Source organism: Culex quinquefasciatus, chromosome 2 (assembly GCF_015732765.1).
Source record: "Culex quinquefasciatus strain JHB chromosome 2, VPISU_Cqui_1.0_pri_paternal, whole genome shotgun sequence".
Taxonomy (NCBI): domain Eukaryota; kingdom Metazoa; phylum Arthropoda; class Insecta; order Diptera; family Culicidae; genus Culex; species Culex quinquefasciatus.
This window is the reverse complement of record NC_051862.1, coordinates 190,988,381-190,997,111: the sequence shown is the minus strand read 5'-3', so window position 1 is coordinate 190,997,111 and position 8,731 is coordinate 190,988,381.

The window sequence follows — 8,731 nt, the reverse complement described above, 5'->3', positions numbered from 1 at the left end:
GCACCACCGCCCAAGTAACCAGCACTCAGCCTCCTGAAGGGGTGGGGAAAAACTCAAACGAGCGGGTAAATAGAAGCTAATTTTCCTCCGACTGATATCGAGGCAAAAGTTGCAGCTCAACCAGAAAGAAAGGGAAAGAGCACAACTAGTATTAGTGTTTATCTGCAGAAGGCAACGGCAAAATGGAGAGCAGCAGCAGCAGCAATAACACGTGGTAGAGCTTGGATTAAGCACGGTGCGCGTGAGCTTTCGAAACTCTGTGGTTGGCGACGGGAAAGCTTTCTACGATTCTTCGGCGAGATGCAAGTCCTCAAATCTTGCTGCAAATGAAACGAATCGAGAGGGGCAACTTTGCTGAGGCACGAAACGGTTTCTGCGTGAAACTGAACAAGAAGTGTTCAACTAAACTAAACTAAACTAAACTAAACTAAACTAAACTAAACTAAACTAAACTAAACTAAACTAAACTAAACTAAACTAAACTAAACTAAACTAAACTAAACTAAACTAAACTAAACTAAACTAAACTAAACTAAACTAAACTAAACTAAACTAAACTAAACTAAACTAAACTAAACTAAACTAAACTAAACTAAACTAAACTAAACTAAACTAAACTAAACTAAACTAAACTAAACTAAACTAAACTAAACTAAACTAAACTAAACTAAACTAAACTAAACTAAACTAAACTAAACTAAACTAAACTAAACTAAACTAAACTAAACTAAACTAAACTAAACTAAACTAAACTAAACTAAACTAAACTAAACTAAACTAAACTAAACTAAACTAAACTAAACTAAACTAAACTAAACTAAACTAAACTAAACTAAACTAAACTAAACTAAACTAAACTAAACTAAACTAAACTAAACTAAACTAAACTAAACTAAACTAAACTAAACTAAACTAAACTAAACTAAACTAAACTAAACTAAACTAAACTAAACTAAACTAAACTAAACTAAACTAAACTAAACTAAACTAAACTAAACTAAACTAAACTAAACTAAACTAAACTAAACTAAACTAAACTAAACTAAACTAAACTAAACTAAACTAAACTAAACTAAACTAAACTAAACTAAACTAAACTAAACTAAACTAAACTAAACTAAACTAAACTAAACTAAACTAAACTAAACTAAACTAAACTAAACTAAACTAAACTAAACTAAACTAAACTAAACTAAACTAAACTAAACTAAACTAAACTAAACTAAACTAAACTAAACTAAACTAAACTAAACTAAACTAAACTAAACTAAACTAAACTAAACTAAACTAAACTAAACTAAACTAAACTAAACTAAACTAAACTAAACTAAACTAAACTAAACTAAACTAAACTAAACTAAACTAAACTAAACTAAACTAAACTAAACTAAACTAAACTAAACTAAACTAAACTAAACTAAACTAAACTAAACTAAACTAAACTAAACTAAACTAAACTAAACTAAACTAAACTAAACTAAACTAAACTAAACTAAACTAAACTAAACTAAACTAAACTAAACTAAACTAAACTAAACTAAACTAAACTAAACTAAACTAAACTAAACTAAACTAAACTAAACTAAACTAAACTAAACTAAACTAAACTAAACTAAACTAAACTAAACTAAACTAAACTAAACTAAACTAAACTAAACTAAACTAAACTAAACTAAACTAAACTAAACTAAACTAAACTAAACTAAACTAAACTAAACTAAACTAAACTAAACTAAACTAAACTAAACTAAACTAAACTAAACTAAACTAAACTAAACTAAACTAAACTAAACTAAACTAAACTAAACTAAACTAAACTAAACTAAACTAAACTAAACTAAACTAAACTAAACTAAACTAAACTAAACTAAACTAAACTAAACTAAACTAAACTAAACTAAACTAAACTAAACTAAACTAAACTAAACTAAACTAAACTAAACTAAACTAAACTAAACTAAACTAAACTAAACTAAACTAAACTAAACTAAACTAAACTAAACTAAACTAAACTAAACTAAACTAAACTAAACTAAACTAAACTAAACTAAACTAAACTAAACTAAACTAAACTAAACTAAACTAAACTAAACTAAACTAAACTAAACTAAACTAAACTAAACTAAACTAAACTAAACTAAACTAAACTAAACTAAACTAAACTAAACTAAACTAAACTAAACTAAACTAAACTAAACTAAACTAAACTAAACTAAACTAAACTAAACTAAACTAAACTAAACTAAACTAAACTAAACTAAACTAAACTAAACTAAACTAAACTAAACTAAACTAAACTAAACTAAACTAAACTAAACTAAACTAAACTAAACTAAACTAAACTAAACTAAACTAAACTAAACTAAACTAAACTAAACTAAACTAAACTAAACTAAACTAAACTAAACTAAACTAAACTAAACTAAACTAAACTAAACTAAACTAAACTAAACTAAACTAAACTAAACTAAACTAAACTAAACTAAACTAAACTAAACTAAACTAAACTAAACTAAACTAAACTAAACTAAACTAAACTAAACTAAACTAAACTAAACTAAACTAAACTAAACTAAACTAAACTAAACTAAACTAAACTAAACTAAACTAAACTAAACTAAACTAAACTAAACTAAACTAAACTAAACTAAACTAAACTAAACTAAACTAAACTAAACTAAACTAAACTAAACTAAACTAAACTAAACTAAACTAAACTAAACTAAACTAAACTAAACTAAACTAAACTAAACTAAACTAAACTAAACTAAACTAAACTAAACTAAACTAAACTAAACTAAACTAAACTAAACTAAACTAAACTAAACTAAACTAAACTAAACTAAACTAAACTAAACTAAACTAAACTAAACTAAACTAAACTAAACTAAACTAAACTAAACTAAACTAAACTAAACTAAACTAAACTAAACTAAACTAAACTAAACTAAACTAAACTAAACTAAACTAAACTAAACTAAACTAAATTTTTTGCAATTCCGTCGTTAAAATTCTCACTTTTCCTGTCATTCTTGAACGACGAAATAGCCTACTTTTCTGTACCAAAAATAACAGAATCAAAAAGCAACACTTTTCAAAATAAATGCTGAAAAGTTCTACTTTTCAGCACTCAAATGGGTGCTAAAAAGTTGAACTTTTCAGCACTTGTTTCGAAAAGTAACACTTTTCAACTTTTTTTTTGTATAAACGATTTATTGACAAAATACATGAAAATTTGACTAAAAATTTCACTCAATATGTGTTTTTTGGAATTGCAAAAAATGTTGTATGGAACTCGTTGCAAAATTTGATTTTTTCAGCACTCTACGTATTTATCCAACTCGGTGAACCTCGTTGGATAAATGTACGACTCGTGCTGAAAAATCCTATTTTTGCAACTTGTTGCATAAACTACTATTTTGTGTTTCTCTTTGTTTCGTCGTCCGTGTCTGTCGCAGGTGACGATGAACGGCCATGATCGACGACGACCAACTTTTTCAAAACTTTTTATCGTAAAATCGCGATAACTCGTGATGTTTGTAAGCAAACCCCTTATGTATGTATATAAAAATTTTTGTAATTGCCTGATCTACATTTTTGTAGAACATTATTACACTCTGAAAAAATCCTGCAAACTTAGAAAAAACACGAAATTTTAAAATGAAAATTTTTGTTTAAAATGAAATAATTACCCTTCTGAGTCAATAAAGATTCGAAAAGAACATTAAATTTCGCTTAAAATGACATGTTCAAAAAAAATATAGTCAAGTAACAGAAAATGTATTTTTGGTATACTGAGTAAGGCATCAAATCGGGCATCTAATTTTACATAAAAGTAATAATTAATAAGTACATAATTAATCATTAGACAGAAACACAAAGCAAAGAATTTGAACATACTCATTTTGCAGAGAACATCTTCTTAGCTCTAATGACTAGCTGGCTGCAAACGGCGGATAAAAAGTGGCGAAGAAATGTCAGGGACTTTGCATTTAAGCTCGGCCATAAACAAGAAATTAATGCAACAGATCAGCGCGTATACTTTCCAAGGGTGCCTTCACAGAGTCGACGGGGGAGTGTGGCTCGAGTTAATTGGTCGAAATCATAAGCCACCCATCTGGGGAGCGCGCGCACGCGGAAAAGTGTGCTATTCTTCTTTTATTCTTTTTGCAGCCCCAAAAACCCCACTCATCGAGGGCCGCACAATATCGTGATGACTGAGGAGTTAAGGTTAAGTTGAGTTGGCGCTTGTTGATTTTGGAAAATTAATTTCACGAGCCGCGTGCTCGCCCTGCTGTGAAATTGGCTGGCCTGGTTCGGAGAGATCAAAGCCCAAACATGGTGGTGGCTAAGCTGGCAGCACTGTCTTGGTGGAAAAGGAGTGAATTTCTTGGTTTTTGGTGGGGCAATACTGCTTGATGCCCATCGCGTTGGTGGTTGTATTAGTGGGTACTGTTAATGACTATTGGTGCAGAGAATTTGTGGGATCTGAGATTAGGGAGCTCAATTTTTTTGAAGTCGAAATTTTTCGTTAAATGGTTAAGTGGTTTTTAGAAAGTAAACATATTTTAGGTGTTAAACTTTTTTGTTATTTTTTACTAAAAAAAATCAATTATTTTCTTAAATTCCCTTCATGTTTTTCAAATTCTAGCGCCACCTGTCACCCCAGTTCTCCTTGCTTAACCCCTGGCTGCCTGTAATAACAAATGTATGTGATCTGACAGATCATATATCACGAATTGATTGGTCGTCGTGGTGCAAAAGACTCGTTCCGTAGCGCTCGCTCTCAGTTTTTGGAGGTTTCCCCGGGGAAAACATTTCACAGCCAAACATGCCATCTCCTTTCTAGAGAAAAAAGGGGTAGAAATTGAGCAAATTTCTGAGAAGCTTCTGCGTTTCGGCTACTGTCATGAGATACTTTTTCTTCCTTGTGAGGATTCGATTTAGCAGCAACGCTGGTGAAACTTTTGTCATTATAAAAAAATTATAAACCATTTTTTGAATGGCCTTTTGGAATGTTAAAAAATACAAAAATTCAAAATGCAATCCTTTTATCATCCACTTGCCAGCTTTTCAAATCCAAAACTCAAAAAAATTAGAGCCCTATTTCAAACACCACTTTGACCAGGTGCTGAAAAATCCCATTCAAGCGTTGATTTGTTCTAATTACCGGTACCCCCCCTCCCCTCATCGATCTGCTCAATTGGATTACGGGGCCCGCGTGACGACTATTATGGAACCAATCCCACCCCGGCACCACACACACACACACACATGGTGACTGTAATGGGCTTTTGCGGTGGGCAAATCCAACATTGCAAACGGATTCCGGCAAAAATGTCCGGATTTCAGGGAGAGAGGACACTTGAACCGGTTCTCCAATCCCGGTTATCCCCGCCGTATAATATGTTGATGTTTGCTGCAGGTTTCAGGTGCAGCATTAGGCTTAGCACAATCCTTTTCTCCCCCCCCCCCACCGGTTGGGGTGCGGGGAGCTGTACTTTGCAAATTTGTGGCTTCGGTTCTCGATGGGCTCGGGTTTCGACGATTTTGATTGGATTTGTAATTGTTCAATGCAGTGATGGCAACGCAAAGTACAACGGTGTGAAATTGGGATTGGTTTCGCCAGGGGTGAAATTGGGCGGGGTAACAGAGTTTTTCGGTGAATTTTAGTTTATTTTTATCATAGTTTCATTTTAAATTTGTTGTTTAAAGCTCGATAATAAGAATGATTAAGTATTTTTACTCAATTTCATCTGAAAAAATAAAATTCCATACAAGTTCCCATACAAGACAGCTGTCTAAACCATACAAAATTGGTATTCAAATATTCAAAAATCTATATCTAGAGATCGCAATTTTTGATTAACTTGGAGGCGTTGATTCGGTAAAATGTAGGAAAACTCTTGATTACAATTCTAGATTAAATTTTCAAAAAGTCCAATCTGCATAGAAAACCCATGACGGATAGGTTTTTTTTGAAAATTTGAACAAATTTTTTACAATTTAACACACAAAAAAAATACAATAATGTTGATAAAGAGTAAAGAGAGAGTTAATATTGCGAAAATGTTGACTTTTTATTTTTTTCAATAGTAAGAATGTTGCACAAATTTGAAAATATTTTGTCGTAAGCCTTTTTTCAAATGTTATTCTCAAATTTAAAATTCTAGAAAGCTTCAGGTTTTTTTTCATTTTCTGGGTCGTGTTCCAATTGTTTATGTTTCTTATTCAAATGTACAGCTTTTTCCACCAAGTCAAAAATTGTTGAAAAATGTGTTTTTTGAAAAAAAAAAAATAAATATCAGTCAAAAAACTGTTGACATTGGTTTTAAATGAAAAATTAAATTGGCTATCAAAGAGAAGTACTCTTCTCAGATCTGTTGATCTATTTGTCTATTTCTCTAATTTCTTTTAATAGTGCTCTGATTTTAAGGCATAGTCACTTATGTTGAAATTTTAACCGAAAAAATCCCATTTTTAAATTTTTTGAAAGAGTGTTTTTATTTTAAGTTTAGAAAATATGTAATAAAACTTACTCAGAGACATTGCTGCAATACAACGAAGAAAAGAAAATTTAAGTTTTTTTAAGACTCATCCACCATTTTATAATTATCCAATTTCCAATGTTGAGAAATGAAACATTTTTGAAATTTCATGACTTATTTGAAAGAAATATTTTGGAAATTTAATGAAAAACAAGACTATCATTTCAAATGAGCCTAATATTCAATGTTTGAAAATAACATTTTAATTATTTGATTTGATCTTATTTCGAAAAAATACATTGAAAATTTTGAAAAAAAAGTCTGCAATATTGAATGTTTGGACATAAATTTGTGATTTTTTTTTAAATTAATCTTAATCTGTGAAGATTTTTTTTTTGGGAATTCAAAAAAAAAATCTGTGATGGATAATAGGAAGACAATAAAACAAATTATGGCTCGATTTTTTAGGCAAAATAATTTACTGTGCCAATTTTGAGCCAAATCGGTTAAGGGCTAAGGATCGATATAGATCGTTAAAATCAGTGATAAAAAATCTGTTCATAAAAAATTTCTTCTTTAAATCGCTAATGACTCGTTTGAATTAACTCGGATCGTTTTGCGGTCTTTGGTATAGTTGTTTGTCATAAAATTTTACATACCTTTTGTGGAATTTTGTTTTTTTTTTTTGCCGTACTTCATGCATTATTAGGATTTTTCCCATACAAACTGGAACAACAAAAAGCGACCCATAATCGATTTGGCCCAAAATTGGCACAGTTACTTATTTTTACCATAAGAATCGATCCAGTGGGTTACTTTTAAGATTTTACAATTTTTACTTGTCATTCTTATGAACAATAAAAAAAATCAAATTATTCACTCTACAGCATTGCCTTGGCGTTCTCGATTGCGAGATTCTTACTCGAAACTAAGTGTCCGAAGGCTTGATTGTTGAGGCAATTGCAAACCTCTTTTTACACCTAAGCTTCCATCCACCCCAGGATTCGAACTGACGACCTTTGTATTGTGAGTCCAAACGCCTACCAGCGACTCCACCGAGGCAGAACCCAGGGAGACGAATCCTACACCTGGACTGAGCTATCGACCTAACCATTAGGTTAGACCGGGGCCAACATTTACTTCCCCGTCCGACGGAAGGCGTGATCAGACAAATCTCGTCTCGAAAAATGCCAAATGAAAAATGCAAAAAAAAAATTGTAATGACAAGCCAAGGTTTCAGCATTTAGATGAAAAAATTGTTTTAAAATGCATTTTACATGCGCCCAGTTGCTTTCCAGTCATTAGTTTTTAAAATATCGAGGTATCGACCGATTTTTTTTCGCGAAAAAAACTTTTCGCCTAACTGTACATTGGTATTTCATGAAAATTTAAAATGTTTTCAAATGAGTTCAAACGGTCTAAATATGAATATAAACGCAGGAAAATGCATTTTCTGTGGTTTTTAGTTGATTAAACTTTGATTTTCATTAAAATTTTTAAGTTTTTCAAAAAAAATGTTTTGTCCCCTTATTTCTGAAAAATCGACAATGTTTTTTTCCGTGTACCTATTCTTTTTTTCAATTCTTCATCTAAATCTTCAAACTTTTCCAAACTCCTTCAAAAATTTCAGATTTTTGAATAATTACAAGAATGGAACAAAAATTACTTTTTGGCGGGCATTCGAGGGCTGGTTCCGGTGGGCGTACTCCCAAATATGAGCTTGATTGGGCGTAACAGGAGCTGGCGCTCCGCCCTTCAATTTTAAATGGGATTTAACCCGTAATTTTTTTTTTCAAGAATGTCAATTTTTGAGGCACTTTGGCCACCAATGCGTTTACCAATAACATCACTAGCGTGTAGGCCAGATCCTTGCGCACCTTTTAGTATATATAACATTGAAGTTTGGAGCTCTCTGGAGATCGGTACAGACCTTCGAAATTTGACATTTTTTCCGAAAAATCGGCCCCAGCAAAATCAAATGGCGTCTCGGGCAAAGTCTCGGGCAAAGTCTCGGGCGTCGCGAGTTGCGAAGCATATCTTTTTTGCTGGGGACAATTGTTCGAAAAAATGCCTAACTTTGAAGGCCTGTACCGAGCTCTAGGGAGCTCAAAACTTCAATGTCATATATACCAAAAGATGCGCAAGGATCTGGCCTCCACGCCAGTGATGTTATTGATTAACGCATTGATGGCCAAAGTGCCTCAAAAATTGACATTTTTGAAAAATGGTGGATTGCCAGCTCC